This window comes from Squalius cephalus (genome assembly GCF_949319135.1).
Source record: "Squalius cephalus genome assembly, chromosome: 1".
In the NCBI taxonomy this organism is placed as follows: domain Eukaryota; kingdom Metazoa; phylum Chordata; class Actinopteri; order Cypriniformes; family Leuciscidae; genus Squalius; species Squalius cephalus.
The window spans coordinates 6,322,882-6,345,083 of NC_137122.1; the positions used below are offsets into that span (position 1 = coordinate 6,322,882).

A 22,202-nucleotide genomic window follows, 5' to 3' on the forward strand; every position below is an offset into this window, starting at 1 on the left:
AATAGTCTGAGGCTCATCAATATTAACAGATCTGCTGAAAACACTCTTTATTTCATGACAATAGTTCCTGTTTTCACCTCATTTATTATGCTGATGTCTTCAGATCTCCTGTAGCCTAAATTGACACTTAAAGCTCATTTCATTGGTGTCAGCAGACTGAGGGGATTTGTTGGCTATTAAATGCTAGGGCGGCACGATATTGAAGAAAAACGCGATAACTCATTAAATAATGCAACATGCGATACAATAATGCTTAAAGTGTGTAGAATTAAATTAAAAAAGATATATTATATAGCCTACATGCGTGTTTCACATTCTTTTTGTGACAAGAAAACATCCCCACAACTTCTGAGAGTGAGCATCAGTGTTTTACTGTCGCATAAGAAGTGTTATTTTAACAACAGTGTAAACCACAGGGTTTAGAGTTTTAGGTTATCCTACATTAGGTTTATTTAACAACAGAATGATCAGAACAGTATATATTGTGATATACAGTGGGTACGGAAAGTATTCATACCCCCGGTAAATATTATCAAAAATGGCTGTAAAAAATAAATCTTTCGTTCAAAAAATTAGCAAAAATCTAACCTTTCGTTAGCACACCAGGGGGACTAGGAACATAAAATTGTCCAGCTATGACTTCTTGTTTCACAGGATTTTATATATGAGGAAACACAAAGGCCAAATTCCATGAATCATCCATCACAATGAGTAAAACCAAATAATACAGTTCTGATATGCAGCAAAAGATTGTTGAGCATCACAAAATAGAAAGTGGCTGTAAGAAAATAGCTAAATAATTGAAAATACCCATTTTGATCATCAGGGCAATAATTAAGAAGTTATAATCAAGTACAAATGTTACAAATCTGCCAGGAAGAGGACCTGTGTCTATATCTTAATGCACAGTGAGGAGGATGGTTTGAGTGGCCAAAGACTCTTCAAGGATCACAGATGGAGAATTGCAGAGATTAGTTGAGTCTTGGGTGTCAGAAAGCCTATTAAAAAATTCAACCCCTACATCCCCACATGTTGTTTAGGAGGGTTTCAAGAAAAATGCTCCTCGCTCCTCCAAGAACAAACTCCAGCATATTCAGTGGTCAGACACGACTGGATCTTCAAACGGCACATGGTTCTGTGGTCAGATGAAACAAAAAATAGCTCTTTGCCAGCAAAAAACGCTAGATGGGTTTGGTGCACACAGATATAAAAAGTACCCCATGTGTACAATTCAATATACCACTGGATCTTTAATATAATGGGCATATTTTTCTGCTGGAGGTCCTGGACATCTTCAGATACATGGCATCGTGGATTCTATCAAATATCAACAGATAAAAAAATCCAAATCAGGCAGCTTCTGCTAGAAATCTTATAACGGGCCGTGGTTGGATCTTCCATCAGGACAACTATCCAAAACAAACATCAAAATCAACACAAAAATGTGTTGCGGAGGACAAAATGAAGCTTCTGCCATGAGCGTCCCAGTCCCCTGACCTGATGAGTGGAGTGAACTGAAGAGAAGCAGCACCGACATGGATCTGTGAATCTGAAGGATCTGGAGAGATTCTGTATGGAGGAATTATCGCTGATCTCTTGTCAGGTGTTCTCCAAACTCATCAGGCATTATAGGAGAAAACTCAGAGCTGTCATCTTGGCAAAAGGAGATTGCAAAAAGGTATTTACTAAAAGCGTATGAATAATTGTGGCCAACATGTTTTGAAGAAAAACATTTATTTCATAATGTGATTTCCCCCCTAATTTGAATTCTTTTACTTAAATGAAAGGGTAGATTTTTGCCAATTTTTTGAACGAAAGATCAAATTTTTTGAATTAAAGATTTATTTTTTTATAGCCATTTTTGATCATATTTAACGGGGGTATGAATACTTTACGTACCCACTGTACATTTGCGATATTTCGATAATCTCAATATATTGTGCAGCCCTACTATATGCAAGTTAATTTCTGTGTTTATGATTTTTATGATTTTAACTGTTTTTCTTACCATCATTTATTCTTGGAAGAATTAAAATGATTTATATTATTTTCTTTATTTCTAGATACCTGTATTTTAATGAAGGAGCAGAATAGTGTTAGGATTAGCAATAAAAATTATTAAAAATAAATGAATTGGCATACAATTGATATTTTTTATTTTGGCAGATCAGCTCCTCCCACACTGTAATCACATCATCAGTGAGGCTCCGCCCACACTGGAATACATCACCAGTGAAGCTCCTCCCACAGCAGTCACATCACCAGTGAAGCTCCTCCCACTGCAATCACATCATCAGTGAAGCTCCGCCCACAGTAATTCCCCAATAAATGCTGTAATTCCCATCAGCTACAAGTGAAGACGAGCATCAGAGCATCAGGAAGAGCTGAAATCTGCAAAGACTGAGTTTATTAAAGAGGACAGAAAGAACATGAGTGATCCAGAACCCTGCAGAATGAAACACACTGAAGATCCTGAAGAACAAAGAGGTTGGTGTTTATTCTTCATTCATTCATGATGCTGAAGAACATTCATGTTAGAAACATTCAAGCACTTCATCACATTTAGATAAACAGTTCAACTATGAAACGCTACAGAATGTTCTGGGTTTTCTTCAACAAATGGTCAGTAAAGGGAGGTTTGAGACATTTTTATATTGATTGTCAACATCAGATCAAGCGAAATACTATTTTAACTGTTTTATTTTATATTTATTTTATATCCGGTTCCCAATTTGCAACGACATTACCAGAATTTTAGTAATTTTCAACATAGTTTACAAAATATATATTTTTAGGAAATTAGGAGTAATCAGTAAATACCAAGTTACTGATAAAGTTGTATTTGTCAGTTATTTTAAATTAAGTTATTCATAGTTATAGAGAGTCTTCTTACAGTAACTTTGGTAACAGGGTTGATAAACACAGTCAATGCTACAGTTTGTGTAAAAACTGAGACAATGGATTGAGAAAAGGCTTGTTTGAGATGCGCCTTGTCTGGCCGGTTTTATTTTGACATTACAAATGAAATTGCCCTCAAATGTTAATCTGAACTAAAATAAACATTTTGTTTGTAACTATTACAATATTAGGCCACATTTATTTATTTTTTCAAGGAGCTTTATTTTACATGCTCCTAAGAAGAGTCAATTACAGCTCCACCATTGCTCAAAGTAAAAAAAAAAAAAAAATTTATATATATATATATATATATATATATATATATATACTTTATTTTGTTAGTTTTAATTTAGAAAATAAAAAATTATCTGGCATTTCTTTATTTTTGCTGTATCGAAAACGTACTGAAACGTGACACAAGTGTATCGTATTGAACCGAACCGTGAATTTTGTGAACCGTTAACCCTCTGGGGTCTGAGCTGTTTTCTGGGCCTTGGAGGTGTTGTGACATGCTCTGACATTTCTGGTTAGTTCTGTTACTTGTGACATTTTCATGGCTAAAGTCTAATTACACAGTATTCAGCACAAACTCTGCTACAATAATATATCAGCAGCATGTATGTAAAAGTTTGTAGTTTTGAGATAATAACATTTATGCGTGGTTTGTGAAAATACAAAAAAGAAATTCTCACTGAAATAAGGCCATGGAACCCATACTGATTATTTCTTGAAAATTGAATGACGTAGCCTAGAATATTTGCTCTAAAACTATGTGAAAATCACCCTGACTGCTTATTCAGATAAGACAATATATTGATTTAAAATTTTTACGACGTGTTTTGTGTGAAAATGCTTTATCATTAATATGTATTGTTTTCACACCTGAGAAAGACAAAGACCCTCCCCTAACGGCCCTATTAGGAGCTATCAGGCCCTGTCATTCTGAGCAACCTTGCACAATACTGTAAATGAGGAGATTTAAAAAAGAATGGCTTTTAAATTGTTTGGATTTATATACAACACAACATAATCCAAAGGTACACAACAAATGCCAAAAAAAGCACTTATTGAAAACAATGATCCAAAGACAGAGACCTTTGTGCCATTCCTAAAAACATTGTACATACCTTTCATTTCCAAGGTGTTTGATTTTCACTTTACCATGTTCATGTACAGAGACTCATGTGAAGGTTGAAGTCCTCAGTGGCATCTGGGCCCTGAAAAAAAAGTGAACATACTGATATCAAGAGAAAGGCCTGCACGATTTTGGAATAAATATTAGATTTTTCTGGTTAAAATTGCTTTTTAAAATTCACAGAATACACAAACACACACACACACACACACAAATGTTTTCAACAATATATAATATAATGAACACCAGGTTTGTTGTGCCTTGTAGGCATAAGCTATGCGCAGTGCTGGATAAAATAATAATAACAGTTTCAGTAACAACTAAGCTAGAGAAAAATATATTGATTATCATGTTACTTAAAATGTTTCCATTCGTTATGATATGAAATGAGATAATAGTAAAAACATGAAGCCGTTTGGTGTGTTTTGCTTTCATCCAAAATATGATACATTCAAACGCAATCGTGCTGCAAAATATGATACATTCAAACGCGATCGCGATCCAAAATATGATGCATTCAAACGCGATCGCGCTCAAATATAAAACATTATGGTTACCATATACATATCTACGTTTGAGCAGATATCCACAAACACAGTAACAGTAAACATGGGTCTAAATATTATAATATTCCCCCATATATCTAGCATTTATGCAATAATAACAAGCTAATATGTAAGAATTTCTTACCTTACATCTTTCTTGTCTTCAAATCGCGTTCTTCTTCTTCTGATGTAGCCTAAATCCAATGTAAGCTCAGGCGCGTCTTTCAAACTCAACGAAAAGTGAAGTGAAGTGGTGTTTTGTTGTTGAGGTAATGAGCGAGTTCGCGTTCCATGTGGAGATTTGCATGTCAATCTCTTTTGCGCGAGTGGGCGTGGCCAAATTAACTGTAATGAGCAAGCGTTTGAGAAGCTGGACATCTTGTTGGTTTTATACAAATTACTTAAACAGAGAATATTTGTTTTCAGTTTGAATCCGATCATTTAAAAGTACACACTTAAATGGTTATAAAGGTATATGGCTCATAAATGTGTGACAAGTATTCGCTGAGTTTTGTTTCAGTTTATAGACGTGCTCAAGAAAAAAAAGTTTACCGCGCCGGAGAGGCAGAACGCACACCCTGTTTATTTTCTTTATTTTACAAAAGCACAATGTTTTGATTTGATTGTAAGTGGACACATACAAAAGTAGAAATATCAGATTCTTTTTTTATATTTCTTTTTTCTGTATGACCATAAATGACGGAGTAATTTAAGTTTATAGTGCTACAATGTGGAGAAAATCCAGCAAAACGTACCCGCGCGTTTGCCGACCTCAGAGGGTTAAACCCCTACTTTCTACTATTACACCAGGGCTCACTTTCATGTCCTTTCATGCCCATATTTCTCTCTTGGAATTGTTTTGATGCACTAAAAAATTTATTTAATACATTTTTCTTTCATATCAGACCTGATGGAAGTGAAGGAGGAGAGTGAAGAAATGAGTGAAGTGAAGGAGGAGAGTGAAGATCTGAGAGAAGTGAAGGAGGAGACTGAAGAACTGAGTGAAGTGAAGGAGGAGAGTGAAGAACTGATGGAAGTGAAGGAAGAGAATGAAGAACTGAGTGGAGTGAAGGAGGAGAGTGAAGAACTGAGTGAAGTGAAGGAGGAGACTGAAGAACTGAGTGAAGTGGAGGAGGAGAGTGAAGAACTGAGTGAAGTGAAGGAGGAGAGTAAAGAACTGAGTGAAGTGGAGGAGGAGACTGAAGAACTGAGAGAAGTGAAGGAGGAACCTCATGTCCAACCTGGAGGAAAACCTTTGAGTCGCTCAGAGACTAAAAGTACATTTTTAGAGAAAAGAAAAGACAATAAATCTTTCACCTGCACTCAGTGTGGAAAGAGTCTCACAACCAAACGAGGTCTTGAGATTCACATGAGGATCCACACCGGAGAGAAGCCGTTCACATGTGATCAATGCGGGAAGAGTTTCAGTCGATTATCATCCATTGAGCGTCACATGATGATCCACACCGGAGTGAAGCCGTTCTCATGTGATCAGTGCGGCAAAACATTTTTTAGTGCATCAGACGTGAAGACACACCTGGCAGTTCATACGAAGGAGAAACCACATTCATGTTCTGTGTGTGGAAATAGTTTTTCAGTGCTGCAATCTTTACATGCACATGAGAAAATTCACACTGGTGTGAGAGAGTACATGTGCTTTGAGTGTGACAAGACTTTTATTACAGCATACGGTTTAAAACTGCACCAGAGAATTCACACTGGAGAACAACCTTACAAGTGTTCACACTGTGACAAGAGATTCAGTCAGCCATCATCTCTGAAAACACATAAGAGGATCCACACTGGAGATAAACCTTACAAGTGTTCACACTGTGACAAGAGATTTAGTCAGTCAGCAAATCTGAGAACACATGAAAGGATCCACAATGGAGAGAAGCCGCACACGTGTGATCAGTGTGGGAAGAGTTTCTATTTTGAATGTTACCTGAAGCGACACATGAAGATCCATGCAGTGGAGAAACCACATATGCAGTATTTAGTTTGATCAAACTCTTCAGCTGTGTTCCTGTAACTCTTCATCTCGTCTCTCTCTGCTGTGATCATGAAATACCGCAGTATGATGATAATCAACAAAAGAAGACAAACCAGCCCGAGACTCAAGGTTATTAAAACCATCACCACACACCAGCTATAAGTGGAGATCAGTGTTGCCAGACGTACGATAATTATCGTATTTGTACAATATTTTTGACCTCTGTTCGAATTACCATCAATAATAATAAAAAAATCCCATAATGTACGTTAATTTCAGAATTGTGTGCCACTTCAAATGATGGTGGTTGTAATCATAGGGCTTCTATACTCATTGATCTAGCTGTGGATTCTACGTCTACCGTGAGAAGAACCTGAACGTGGAGATACTTTCATCTTTCATCTCATCTCACGTTATGTGTTCTCGGCCAATCATCGTGGAGAATGACTCTCTCATGAGCACAAGTTAATGTTCTTTTTGTAAATTGAAGTTGTGTATCATTAACATGTCATCTCTGTATGTTTTGCAAGAAGAAGAAAAAACTAAACAAAAAGTAAAGGGTTCCTTCCGCTTTTCCAAGCTGAGGTTGATATTTTTGCAAAAAAGTCATTTTCATGTCGTGTCAAAAAGTTGTTGGTCAATAAATAGCTGTATTCTGTACGTTTGACTTGTGTACGATGATTTTGTTCCAAATGCGATCATTTTGAGCTTCTGGTACAATACTTGGACATTTACAATGGTGGAGATGGAGTGATTTCACTGTGACTAACTTACAGAAGAGATTTTGTTGCTCAGCACATGGCAATTAGACTGAACTAACACTGGATATAGATTGCAATGTTGCATCTTTAAGTGATCAACTAGAAAAGTTTTAAAGCTTTTAAACAAGGTTAATACGAATTCATTTCAGTGTCAGTAGTTTATTTTTCCTAATTGTCTTTATCCTTGCTGTTTTAAAAGGTGTGTGTGTTTCTAAAATCTATGTGCTTTAAATGGATTTTTCATCTCCATGGAAGAGAAGAGCTGGTCTGATAGCAGACTAGGGCTGTCACGATTCCTCGATTAAAGCGGAGTATTAGATTTGAAAAAATCCTTGATTGCAATTTACCTGTGTTACAGAGTAACCGGCAAAATAGCCAGTGGATTCTTCCATGCATTACACTTCATGTATTTTGAGATGGTCCTCACTGCAGTACACAAGATCCAGGGGGCAGATTTGGGAAGGAGACTCAGACGGGTCAGGATTCTTGGCTGCGGGCCAGGGTGGAGCAGGTGTCAAGGGCGGAGCAGGCGGCCAGGGTGGAGCAGGGGGCCAGGGTTGACCAGACAGTTCAGGCGGCCAGGGCGGAGACAAACCTTCGGCTGGCCAGGGCGGAGATGACACTTCAAAGGACCCATTGCCCCCTCCCAAAATTTTCTTAAGGGCAGTTGTGGAGTTATGCTCAGGAACAGGCCCACACACCGGCTCAGGAACAGACACTGGCTCAGCGGCGGCCATCTTGTCCAGAGACACTGGCTCGTTGGTGGACAGCTTGTCCGGAGACACTGGCTCGGGGCGGCCATCTTGTCCGGTGCCGGCAGGGGCAGGAGCTCTGGCGTGGCCTCCAGGCCCTGTGGGACGGAGAACGCCTTCCTCCTCCTCAATTTACGAGAGCGTGAGAGAACACTGCCTCTTCAGCCACCACTGGGGCTGTGACAGGGAGACTGGACTGCTCTAGGACAACCAGGCCTGGGACCCCCAAAGTCAGGTTCTCCCGGACCACTGGGCTTGGGACCACCGAAGTCAGGTTCTCCTCAACCACCAGGATTGGGACCACCGAAGTCAGGTTCTCCTCAACCACCAGGATTGGGACCACCGAAGTCAGGTTCTCCTGGACAACCGGAGACAGGCATTAGACAGGAACTTGAAACACAAGGGAACATACACAACGAACCAGCACATGACTGCAAACACAGGGAGACTAAATAGGGAAGCAAATAAAAGAAGGCAACGAGAAAAGCAGGTGGGGCAAATGAATCAATAATCAGGTAACAAGATAGACTAGACATTAGACAGGAGAGCACAAAACAGGAGATACAAAAGTAGTCGTTAGTACCAGCCCTATAGCACAGGTTTCTCAACCTTTTGCAACTCATGGCCCACCAATGACTGTTTACAAACATTTCGAGGATCACCTTTCCCAATATAATGAACACAGAATAACAGAAAATTAAAAAAGTATATAGATGAAAACTGTCCTTGTATAAAAAAAACTGGGCAGATATACTCAGTAACCATTCATTCCTGTAGCATTAACAGGGCAGGTCAGACCATTGACTGAATACCGTTTCTGAAAATTCCTTGTACTGTGTGTACGGATGTGGAAGATGTGATCCCTGTTCATGAGCCACATGCTGTTGATGACCATAAGACTGATAAGTTTGATTCTATGTCAGAAAGTCCATTTATCTGTGATGACCATGTTAACACGTCTTGTTCTTTATCTACACTTTATAGTGTGACTCGAGATGACTCGAGACGGCGGTTGGAGTGCACGCTGGCGTGTCTGACTGCCGCTGCTCTACCAGCTCAGTTTTCTTGCGTGAACTTATATTTTAATTTTGAGCTATCCGTTTTGGATTCAAGGGAGCGCCTGTCTACTTGAAGGCCTTTCGTCCGCTAAAATTATATTTCCTCTGATGAGGATTGTCTCTTACTGGCTGGTGTAGGAAGGATTTTGGCGAGTGTGATCGACTACTCTCGGCTAGACGATCAGCTGTTAATCGCGGGGTTCGCCCGAACTTCCTGCCAACACTTCATCTCCATAAACATTGTCCTGCCGTGGAAGACTTTGTCTTGTGAGTGCAATATTGAATCGGCCGTCTCCGCCGGATGATCGGCTGTAAATCGCGGGATTTCCCGATCCACCTGCATACTCTTCATCCATACCATCGGCCTGTCGCGGAAGAGTCGCATAGACTCAGCTCTGCGCTCGGACGGTCCTGCTGCGGATTGGGATGCTACTGCCTTTCGGCCGGAGGATCGTATTGATGTGGATATTGCTCGATTTACTCGCCGGCCATCTATTACAACAGCGGCTTCACTGACGTGTGTTAGGACTTAGACCTGGTGATGGTGGCGCTTCAGAGGATGCTGTCCTTCCTGCTCACTGTTCTGGCATGTCACAGCTGTTTTAATGTACTTTTCTACACTGCTGTTCCGACTCTGGATTATAATACAAGTATGGCTATCTTCTACTCATCTCTGGATCTGCATAAACTAAACTCAACATATCGTCTGCCTGTGGACATTTATAATTACTGTGCTCACTTGAAAATTGTGCGCCGTCCTCGTTATGTCCACCGAGGATCCCGGCGCAGTTTCTATAAAGACGCACTGTTCACTTCTCTGGCAAATGACGTCATTCCAGTAATTTCATCCTGTCGGTCTTCCTCCAAGCCAGTCGCAAAGTTACGGTCAGTAAATCTGCTAAATCTTTGTTCTATCAAGATTTCATCTCCAAATCATGAAATAGCAGAATCTCAGACACTGAGGATGGCCTTGATAAACGCGAGGTCATTATCTAATAAATCGTTCATTTTAAATGACTTTTTCACTACAAACTCACTGGACTTTCTATTTGTGACTGAAACCTGGCTGAAACCCGATGAATTCTCATCTCTTGGTGAACTTTCTCCCCCGGATTGTGCCTTTTTTACCACCCCAAGACTTTCCGGTCAGGGTGGGGGTGTTGCTACTGTTTTTAAAAATCATTTTAAAAACAATCAACTGCAAACGGATGTGTACTCAAGCTTTGAAGTACAGTTAATGAGAATTAACATAGGGAGTCCTGTATTATGTGCATTGATTTACAGGCCTCCTAAATTTAACAAAGATTTCATCCAACAATTCTCTGAGTTTCTTTCTAATATTGTATCCCGTTGTGATAGGCTGTTGATTCTAGGAGACTTTAACATTCATATCTGTTGTCCATCTAAACCTTTGGTGAAAGAATTTTCTTGTCTTATTGAATCTTTTAACCTGTCACAATCAGTCTTTAGCCCTACTCATAATCTGGGTCACATTTTAGATCTGGTGTTGTCACATGGTTTTCCCGTAACAAACTTGAGAGTAGTTGATGCTGCTATCTCAGACCATATGCCAATTGTGTTTGAATCTGCTTGTGTTGTTCCCACCTCAACTCGCTCAAAGTCTTTGAACTACTCTCGTTTTATCCAACCTTCTACTGCCAGCTTATTTTCTGAGTACTATCAGGCCAACCTTGCGAATGTCATTCCATTTGACGAATTAAATACTGAAGAGATGGTGGAGGTTTTTACTAAAGCCTGCTCCATTTCTTTAGATGTTGTTGCCCCCCTTAAGCCCAGGAAAGCTAAGGGAAAGGGCCCCTCACAGCCTTGGTTAAATGATTTTACTCGCTCTCTTAGACAAGAGTGTCGTAAGGCAGAGCGTAAGTGGAAAAAAGATAAACTTCAAATCTCATATGAATGTTTAACTGCATGCTTAATCACTTACCAAAAATCAGTGAAAGAGGAAAAATCCAAATTCCTCTCAAAACTCATCACAGAAAATGCAAACCGGCCGAGAATGCTGTTTAAGACAATTGATTCTGTGCTAAAACCATTACCAGCCCCTACTCTTGTTCTATCTCGAGAAACATGTGAGAACTTTTCACAGTTTTTTAATGAAAAAGTTTTGACGATCAAGGGTTCCATTAAGCCAGTAATATATACTCCACCTCTGACCTGCTCACCAATCGATTCACTAATGTGTTTTCACCCTGTTTCCTCTTCTCAGCTGGCTGATATTGTTTCTAGGGCAAAATGTTCCAGTTGTGAGTCTGATGTTGTTCCTACTCGTCTCTTTAAGGAAGTGTTAGAAACTTTGTGCCCAGCTGTAACAGATATTGTTAATAGTTCTCTAGCGACCGGAATTGTCCCTGCTAGTTTTAAACATGCTGTAGTTCACCCTCTGCTTAAGAAACCCCATTTGGATCCATCTCTCCTCAATAATTTTAGACCTATATCTAAGTTGCCTTTTATTTCTAAACTTTTAGAGAGAGTTGTGCATAGCCAGTTGAATGCCTATCTCAGTACATCCAATATTTCTGATACTTTTCAGTCTGGTTTTAGATCTATGCACAGTACAGAAACTGCTTTGTTGAAGGTCAACAATGACCTTTTGCAAATCCTCGACACCGGATCGCACGCAGTGCTTGTCTTATTAGATTTAAGTGCTGCTTTTGATACGATCGACCATAGTATCTTGCTGCATCGTTTGGAAAAAGTGGTGGGCATTCAGGGTGTTGCCTTGCAGTGGTTAGCCTCGTATCTCAAAGACAGAACCTTCTCAGTAAATATGGGGAAATTTACTTCTACATCTGTTCCCCTCCTTTGTGGTGTGCCCCAAGGGTCCATTTTAAGCCCGCTTCTCTTTTCACTCTATATGTTGCCACTGGGTGCCATTTTTGAGAAACATAGGATATCCTATCACTGTTACGCTGACGATACACAGTTTTATCTACCGGCAAAAACTGATATGTCTTATCCCCTGGAAGCACTGTGTGACTGTTTTGAGGAGATCAAATGTTGGATGGCAAATAATTTCTTACAATTAAATGAAAGTAAGAGCGAAATTTTGACTTTAGGCCCCTCTAGCTTCTCATCTACTTCTAATTCTGGTTCGATCCCTGTCAGTGCTCGACCTCATGTAAGGAATCTCGGATTTACATTTGATTCGGCACTTAACTTTGATAAACAAGTCAGCTCAGTGGTAAAAGGCAGTTTCTTTCACTTGAGATCGATTGCAAAGGTAAAACATTTCTTGTCTCAGAAAGATTTAGAGATTGTAATCCACGCCTTCATTAGTGGTCTTCACTGTGGTCTGCCTCAAACTACAATCTCTCGCCTGCAAATTGTTCAAAATGCTGCAGCGAGACTTCTGACCGGTACAAAAAAGAGAGATCACATTTCACCTATCCTAGAAACTTTACATTGGCTTCCGGTGAAGTTCAGAATCGATTTTAAAATAGCAGTTTTTGTTTACAAGGCGTTATCCGGTGTTGCACCAAAATACCTATCTGACCTTCTTACTCTGTACACTCCCCAAAGAACTCTCAGGTCTTGTAATCAGCTTCTTTTAACTGTCCCGCGCTTTCGCTGCAAAACCAAGGGTGGTCGGGCCTTCTCTGCTGTGGCGCCTAAACTCTGGAACAGTTTGCCCTTCGCTGTGAGGTCTGCCCCGTCATTATCCAGTTTTAAATCGGCTCTTAAAACTTATTTATTCTCTCTGGCTTTTAATTAAGTCTCTTTTGATTGATTTTATATGATCTATTAAATGGATTATATTGGGTGTAATCGTGTCTATAATTGTATTTTGTCTTGTCTATTCTAATGCTTTTTATTTGCACACTGTAGCTCTGTACAGCACTTTGGCGCAACTCTGTTGTTTTTAAATGTGCTATAGAAATAAAATTTGACTTGACTTGACTTGACTTGACTTGACCTTATCAAAGCACAGCAGGCGGATGATACTCTTCAAGAATTGTTCTCTTTAGCTCATGAAGCAGGAGACACGACTTCATCTCCCTTCTATTTTCTTCAAGATGGATTGCTTCATAGACAACAACCTCCGACTTTTCACTCGATCCTAGGATCCAAATTGTGGTTCCATTTAATTTTCGTCAAGACCTCCTACAGCTTTCACACCAGGGCATGGCTGGTCATATGGGGGTACGAAAGACATATGAGAGAGTTCTTAGGAAATTGTATTGGCCTAGATGTAAGCGAGATGTGATTAACTAAATACGGTCCTGCAATACTTGTCAAATGACTGGAAAGCCAAATCAAAAAGTTCCATTGGCTCCTTTACAGCCTATTGCTGCAGTTACCACTCCTTTTGCACACTTGACTATTGATTGCGTTGGTCCTTTACCACGATCTAAGGCTGGACATGCTTATTTACTCACTGTAATGTGTCAGACTACACGTTACCCTGCAGCTTATCCTCTGAGATCAATTACTTCTAAAGCTATTTTAAAGGCTTTAACAAGTTTACAAGAAGTTTACTTTAACAAGAAGACAAAGCGATTCATTTGTAGCATCTCACATGCATCTCCCATCAAAACGTACGGATACTATCTTCATATTTCTTCATATTCCTGCAGCTATCAGTGATGCTCTTACCTCACTGTCAGGTGTTTTAATTGACCTGCTTTTTAAAGATCTTGTATTATTGGGTGATTTGAATTGGAATTGATTGACATCAAACTCAGATCAGTTCAAAGCATATTGTGATTCTGTGAATCTTACTCAATTAATTGATTTACCTACACGACCTAATCATAAGAACCCAAGCAAGTCCACTCTAATAGATATTTTACTAACAAATAAACCCCATAAATACACCTATACAGGGGTTTTCCTGATGATGTCAGTGATCATTGTACTGTAGTTGCTATAAGGAATGGTAAAATTCCCAAACTAAAACCTAGAATTATTACAAATTATTACAGACCTTTAAATTGTTTGATACTCAAGGGTTTCTGCATGAGTTGTTTGCATCTGACTGGGATAGATTGTTTTTAATACCTGATGTGACCAGTATTTTCACACTTTATTTTTGAAGATTGTGAATAGGCATGCACCTGTTAGGATATTCAGAGTAAAAGGCCGTGATAATCCATGGTTCTTAAATGAATTATCTGAACTCCTTCATGAAAGAAACTTGGCTTGGGCCACAGCGAGGAAATCGGATATAGAAAGAGATTGGGTAGCATTTAGAATATTGAGAAACAAATGTACAGCTCTTATACGCAGATCAAAATCTGAATATTATCTAAATGAAACTTCAAAAAATCTAAATAATCCTATTCAATTTTGGAAAACCATCAAGTCACTTTCTCCCTCCACGTTATCTAATGATTTTCCTGATCAAATTTTAGTAAAATATAGTCTTATTACGAATAGGACGGATATGGTAAATAGCTTTAATAAGCATTTAATTTCTTCAGGTTCTATTTTTAACAAAATTTCAGTGATTGATATACCAAATCCATCTCCTCTTCTTAGAGAACATAACCATACTTTTAGCTTTTCTTCAATCTCGCATTCGTTTCTAGCTGGCATGAACGCGTTTCGTCAACTGTTCATGTTTAAATAAGACCAGATTGTTGACAATCATACACACTGCTCAAACATTCTAAAACTGCAAAATCAGTTGAAACAACTGGCATTGAACACTTCAATTAACTTTTTTTAATGAAAAATTATTAAATACATTAGATACAATATTTATAATTTAATTAAGATAGGGCCTATTTGGATAGAGATTTATCCTGAAATGAATTTTGCCTTTGTCTGTTCTCATTATTTAAGTTTAATGAATGTGTTTTTAATAAATATACAATATGATTAGGCATTTAGCCTATTTCTATTTATAGATTTCATTATTTAACAAACATGTACACTCATTCATAAATTATGTTTATACACGTACATTTTCAAAGTGCAGCTTAATGTTTGTTATTTTGTATTATGTCTATGATATTTGTTGCTTGATTTATTTTGGATAAAACTTTTTTAATCAAATAATATTATGACATATTTACTAATATAAGTATTTTAAATAAGTACTACAATTTTATATTTGCCTGGCTAAAAGCGGAATCCCCCCTCCGACTTCAGGATATCAGCGGCAGGGCAGCTGACGTCTGGATTGATTGACAGGGACTGTTGCTGAACCCCCTACAGTTGGCGACCGATGACGGTGCCGTCTCTTCCCTCATTGAGAGTTTCGGCGTCGAGTCTTCTGAGGTGAGGAGAGCAGTTCACGGTATTTCTCATATTTACACAACCATCACACACACTTTATACAGTTTGATTAAGCGACAGGCTCATTTCTGTATTGTTTTCATCGATCACAGCGATACTTGTGCGTCTTTTCTGGCGTCTTCCTTCTGAAATAAACATTTAGTGCAGCAGCAGCGAGCATGAGGAGAATATGTTGAGTTCATTCAGACCTGAGCGATGTTGTGTTCGTTTGTGTGATTGTTTCGTCAAGTCAAAAGTCAAAGTTTGAGATCTATGAAGGGAATTAATGTGAATCGATCTCAAGTGTCATACTGGAACAGAGACTGCTAAATGCTTTACATTGAGCCTAAGATGAGCCACGTGAGACATTAAAGCAATACTAATAAATATGAATGGCGTTTTACTCTTGGAACAATAGTGTTTGTGATGCTCTTTATTTGTTACATTTTTATGATAATTTTCAGTTTCTGCGCATATAAAATGTTATTATTTTAATGATCTAACTAGCCTACATAGTGATTAATGGAGTTATTATAAAATCAAACTTAATGTGGACATATTATGCTGCTGTTTATTTCTCTGTAGTGGTTGATGGAGATGAGTGTCATAGTGATTGTTTTTCTGTTATTGATGTTTTATCCATGTCATATTGTGAGAAATTACAATCATTTTCTTTCAGTAGAGCAGTTTTACAGGCTTTTATCATGTATCCTGACTCAAATAATGTGTTTCTAACAGCAAACACTCAGAATAAAGTGAGATGATCTGCTGATGATCCTGAATGGCTTGTTGAATGAGTGTTGATAGTCTGAGGCTCATCAATATTAACAGATCTGCTGAAAACACTCTTTATTTCATGACAATAGTTCCTGTTTTCATCTCATTTATTATGCTGATGTCTTCAGATCTCCTGTAAATTGACACTTAAAGCTCATTTCATTGGTGTCAGCAGACTGAGGGGATTTGTTGGCTACTATATGATAGAATGCGCGATATTGAAGAATGCGATATTCAATACGATAATGCTTAAAGTTTGTGAAATTAAATTAAATTGTCTATTGTACAGCCACCATGCTTGTTTCACATTCTTTTTGTGACAAGAAAACATCCCTACTACTTCTGAGAGTGAACATCAGTGTTTACTGTCGTATAATAAGTGTTATTTTAACATCAGTGTAAACCACAGGGTTTAGGGTTTCAGGTTATCCTACATTAGGTTTATGAAAAATAAAACACGGCTTAGTTTTCACCCTATGAATTAGGCTAAATATATTTAGCCTACTTCTTATTAAAGCTACAAAAGTTCAGCCAAGAGTGAGTAATTTTGTCTTTTGTTCATGACCGCAGTTATTGCAAGTTTTTGCGATAAGCTTATCGTGATATGTGATATTTCGATAATCTCGATATATTGTGCAGCCCAACTATAAGCATGTTTATTTCTGTGTTTAGGATTTTAACTGTCTTTCTTAGCATTATTTATTCTTGGAAGAATTACAATTAGCCTATTTATATTCTTTTCTTTATGTCTAGATAGGTCTGTATTTTAATGAAGAAGCAGAATAATGTTAGGATTAGCAAAAAAAATAAAAAATAATGAATTGGCATCAGTTACTGTACAGATAGACATAAATTTCTTAGTGTAATTTATTAAAAAAACAAACTCAGTAATTTTTATTTTTTATTTTGGCAGATCAGCGCTTCCCACGCTGGATACATCATCAGTGAAGCTCCTCCCACAGTAATTCTCCAATAAATGCTGTAAATTCCCATCAGCTGCAAGTGAAGACGAGCATCAGAGCATCAGGAAGAGCTGAAATCTGCAAAGACTGAGTTTATTAAAGAGGACAGAGAGAACATGAGTGATCCAGAACCCTGCAGAATGAAACACCCTGAAGATCCTGAAGAACAAAGAGGTTGGTGTTTATTCTTCATTCATTCATGATGCTGAAGAACATTCATGTTAGAAACATTCAAGCAGTTCATCACATTTAGATAAACAGTTCAACTATGAAACGGTACAGAATGTTCTGGGTCAGAAAAGTTAATGAAATCATTACTACTAAACTGTAACGGGATATTTTGTTAGGGTGACGTCTGTTTATTTGTTAGTCTAGCCACGGTGTTAAATAAAAACCTTGGATTGTTTTGGTTATTTTCTATTAGTTCGCGGAGGTGCTCAGCCCTGGCCGCTTTTAGGGCCTTTTTATAACGTGACATACTGTCTTTCCATGCGATTCTAAAGACCTCTAAATTAGTTTGTTTCCATTTACGCTCTAAATTACGGGTTTCTCTCTTTAGAACATGCGTAGTATTGTTGTACCATGGTGCTTTAATTTTCTCTCTGACCTTTTTTAATTTAATGGTTGCGAAGAGACTGTAGATGGTTCGCACTCTGAAAAACTAGACAAAGTCTTTAACAAAAAGAATCAATTATTTTAATAGAGCAAGAGCAGACGTTTCAGCCATCCAGCTAATCTCAATGCTCATAATGAATCAACACCAGACATGCAGTCAATTAATACTCAATGGGTAATCAGGAAACAAGTAACAGGTGCAAAGGGAGGGGCTTCAGCCCAGACCCAGAAAACAAATAGAAACACAATTCTTTTAATAAAAAAGTTAACAATATTTATCTCTAAAAAAGAATAAAAGCATTTACAGAAAACATGAATAGTTTATCTCTTCATTCATCCCTTTCGGGAAAAGACTGTTGAGTTCAAAAATCCAAAAAGATTCTCTCTGTAGCAGTTTTTTATCTACATCACCACCTCTCCTTTTAGGCAAAACTCTTTCAATGCCCAGAAATTTCAGGTCAGAAATTGCATGCTTAGCTAGTTGAAAATGTTGAGAAACAGACGAAGTTGCATCACATCTCCTGATTGCACTCAAATGTTCCAAAATTCTCGTTCGTAAAGCCCTGATAGTTTTGCCTACATACAGCAATGGGCAAGGGCAGATCAAAATGTACACCACGTGGGTAGATTTACATGTAATCAATTGCTTGATTTTATATATCTTACGTGTGTGCGGATGTGTGAATGACTGGAGTTTAAGGTAATGTGAACAGGAAGTGCAACTTTTGCATGGAAAATTACCCTGGGCATTAGAAAGAGTACTAGAAGGAGGCGTGGCAATATCAGCATGGACCAGCCTATCTCTAAGGTTTGAGCTTCTAGAAAAGACACAAAGAGGCAAATTTTGAAAAAGTCCATTCAGTTGATAATCACTTTTAATTATATGCCAATGAGAATGAACAATGTTTCTAATTTCTCTGCTCAAAGGACTATGGGTCAGTTTTAGAATGCAGCGGTTCTCATTTTGTTTGGAGACCAAATTAGACGAATGTGTACCAGAGGCACGTACTTTGTTTAGTGCTGTATCAAGCCAACTGTTGGGATATCCCCTAGAGTTAAAATCTCTGTATAGAAGTCTTGCTTTTACCTCAAAGTAATTTTTGTCAGAGCAGATACGATGCAATCTGGTGAACTGACTGAAAGGCAGACCACGTTTCAGGGATGTTGGGTGAGCACTTGTGGCATGAAGTAAGCTATTTTTCTCTGTGTCTTTCCTATATAAAGAAGAAACAATATGTCCATCAATAACAGAAATACAGGTGTCTAAAAAGTTCACACTAGTGGCACTCGCTGTATAGGTGTACTTAATAGAAGATCTTAAGCAATTCATGTATAAGACAAACAGTTCAAATTCAGATAATGAGCCATGAAAAATCACAAAACAGTCGTCAATGTATCTCTTGAAAAATATTATCTTCTCCAAAAAAGGATTGTTATTGAACACATACTGTTCTTCCAAAAAACCAAGATATAAATTGGCATAGTCAGGGGCCATAGTGGCACCCATAGCTGTGCCACTGATCTGAAGGTAATATTGATGTTCAAACAAGAAATAGTTTTTAGTGAGCACTAATTCAGACATATCTACAATGAATTTAATGGGTGCAACAACATCCAATGTTCTAGAGAGAATGGTGCTCATAGTGCTAGTTAGTTCTTCTAGTTCATCTGTTTGTTTGGGTTCAGGCAGCAGCTGAGACAGATTAGATAAGCAATTTGAGAAATGATCTATAGTGGATGGAAGGATTGATCTGCCCGGTCAATAACGCGGCGCCGCATGACATATTACAGCAGTACTTAATATGCAAGTTACCAAGTAATGGTCAGTGACATCATCACTTTGTGGAATGATATCTATATCAGTTGGATCGGTTCCATATGATATAATTAAACCGAGTGTATGATTAAGACGATGAGTTGGTCCAGTTACGTTTTGCTTGACCCCAAAGGAATTTAATAAATCTATTAACGCAGCCCCTAACGCATCATTTGAATTATCTACGTGGATATTAAAATCTCCAACAATTAATGCTTTATCGACATTGACCAATAGATCTGAGAGAAAATCTGCAAACTCTTTTAGGAAATCAGCGTAAGGCCCAGGCGGTCTATATACGGTAGCCAAGGCTAGAGATAATAGGGATGTTTTTCGAACATCTAAGAGCGTAACATTTAGTACAAGTACTTCAAATGAAATAAACTTATAACCCGTTTTCTGAGTAACATTGAGAACATATCTATAGATTGTTGCAACACCGCCGCTACGACCATTCAGACGGGGCTCGTGCTTATAGGAGTATCCTGATGGAGTAGACTCATTTAGACCGAAATAATCATTTGGTTTAAGCCAGGTTTCAGTAAGGCAAAGTACATCGATGCCATTATCTGTGACTATTTAATTTACAGTAACTGCCTTAGGTGTGAGTGATCTAATGTTTAGAAGACCTAGCTTTAAAAATTGTTTTTGTTCACTAATAGCAACATTTTCTGTTTTATTAACAATTAGATTTTTCCAAGATCCTGCAGTAGATTTATTATTTGATCTCACTAAACAGGGAATAGACACAGTTTCTATGCAATGTTCTACACTATTTATATCAGTTAAATTTGGTGCAGCAGAGACTATGATTTGGACTTTTGGTTACTAGTCATCTAACGGTATTTAACATTTTGGAGATGTTATTCGACAGAAGATCCACTCCGAATCTGTTTGGGTGTAAGCCATCAGCACGGTAAAGCCTAGGACGCTCCCAAAACAGATTCCAATTATTTACAAAGAGCAGTTTCTGCTCATTGCACCATGATATTAACCATTCATTTAGCGCGAATAGTCTACTAAACTTTTCATGTCCTTGACGGTACGTGGGAAGCGGTCCTGACACAATGATCGTTATATCAGGCGATGTGCTGCGTACCGTATCGATCAGATTCCTGAAGACTTTCTTCAGAACCTCCGTCTGGACGGCCCCTCCCGCGTGCAAGACCACAGTTCCGACGCACTCGTTCAGAATCTCGGGAACGCGAGCAGCGATTTCAGAAACACGAGCACCAGCAAGGCAGTGACTATGCACCTTACTTTTACCTAACGTAGCGCATACGTGCCGAATGATGGAATCGCCGATGATCACAGCTTCGTGTTCTGTTTCGCGTAGAGGGGAGAAGCGGTTTTGTGTGGATAACTCGAAAACCGGGAGGGTCGGAGAGAGTCTTGGTCTAGACCTGACTCGCGTCTTCCGCTGCGGAAATATCCAGGCTTCGTAGTGGCGTGTTGGAGCCGGAGTGAACGAGACCATGGCTGATCGCGACCTCGACGCTCGGGACCGATGCTGAGTAATGCACGGAGTAGACGAGGTCGGAGTCAGCAGGTTAGTAACGTTAGTCACTGATTTGTGAGCATCGGCGCGTGATGTTTCAAGAGCTAACCGCCAGTCTATCAGCTCGGCTTGTCTTACTAAAAGGTTGTGGATCTGTTTCTCAACAGCTTCCAGCTCAGACTGCAATGCGTGCAGCTCAAATGTGTCCTAACCTGCACCAAAAGGTAGACTACTAAATGGATAGGGCTGTTGGAACGAATTCCGAAATTCGAATATAATTTGAATATTAAAAAAATCAATACTATTCGAATGCTGAAGTTCCTATTCGAATATTGCTTTTTTGTGTATATTTTTAAAAAAAAATGCAATCTTGCCTTTCTCGCTGCCTTGGCACACACGTGAAAATTAAATGCTTTTGTTTCGTCTGATAAACAATAAAGTTTTTGAATCATAACACAATTGTGCACGTTATCCACGCTGTATCATCATAACAACTGTCAAAAGTCGCGGAGAGGAATGTCTCCACGGTAACGGAGATCAACAATTTGATTCTCAGTCCACACTACAACGTGAAAACGTTGAACTTCAAATATATCCACTTTGGAGTGCGTTTTCATTAATAAAAACGCCGTCTCATTGTGGACGGAAGGCCAAAACGGAGAGGAAAATACACGGTATTTTTTTTTATGACAACTTACAACCTGACAAGCTAGGCGATCTGTCACTAAAACAGGCAAGAATTACTTATGTTCTGCCTCTCTCTCTCTCCTCATCACGGGGCTCAACTGCTACCAGCTGTCCGCCAAAAGGCAATAATAGACAAACTGACGGTTTATCTGTGAAGATATGAGACCGATCAACATCACGCATTTGGCGATCCATAAGACTGTGTAATGTCGTAAATATTAATAATAGGATGAATTTGAGCATTTAATATAGAAATATATTATATAACACCATAGCAACCAATCAGAATACCCTAGCAACCGCCTAGCAACACCATAGCAACCACCCAGAACACCCTAGCAACCGCCTAGTAACACCATAGCGACCACCCATAACATCCTAGCAACCGCCTAGCAAAAAACGTTCTGGTCCGAACTTTCTCAAGCCAACTTCAAAGTTTGTCTCGACGAACTTTTGCATCTAGAT

The 22,202-nt window shown here is 38.6% G+C and overlaps 1 protein-coding gene across 1 annotated transcript in view; it reads left to right on the forward strand.

Moving 5' to 3' along the window:
- Positions 1–350: 350 nt before the first annotated feature.
- Positions 351–22,202, forward strand: part of LOC307156619 (uncharacterized protein) — a 201,369-nt gene continuing 179,517 nt past the window's right edge. The window contains exon 1 of the mRNA XM_079868083.1: positions 351–364. The gene's annotated coding sequence lies outside the window, so the exon portion shown is untranslated. The remainder of the gene's footprint in view (positions 365–22,202) is intronic.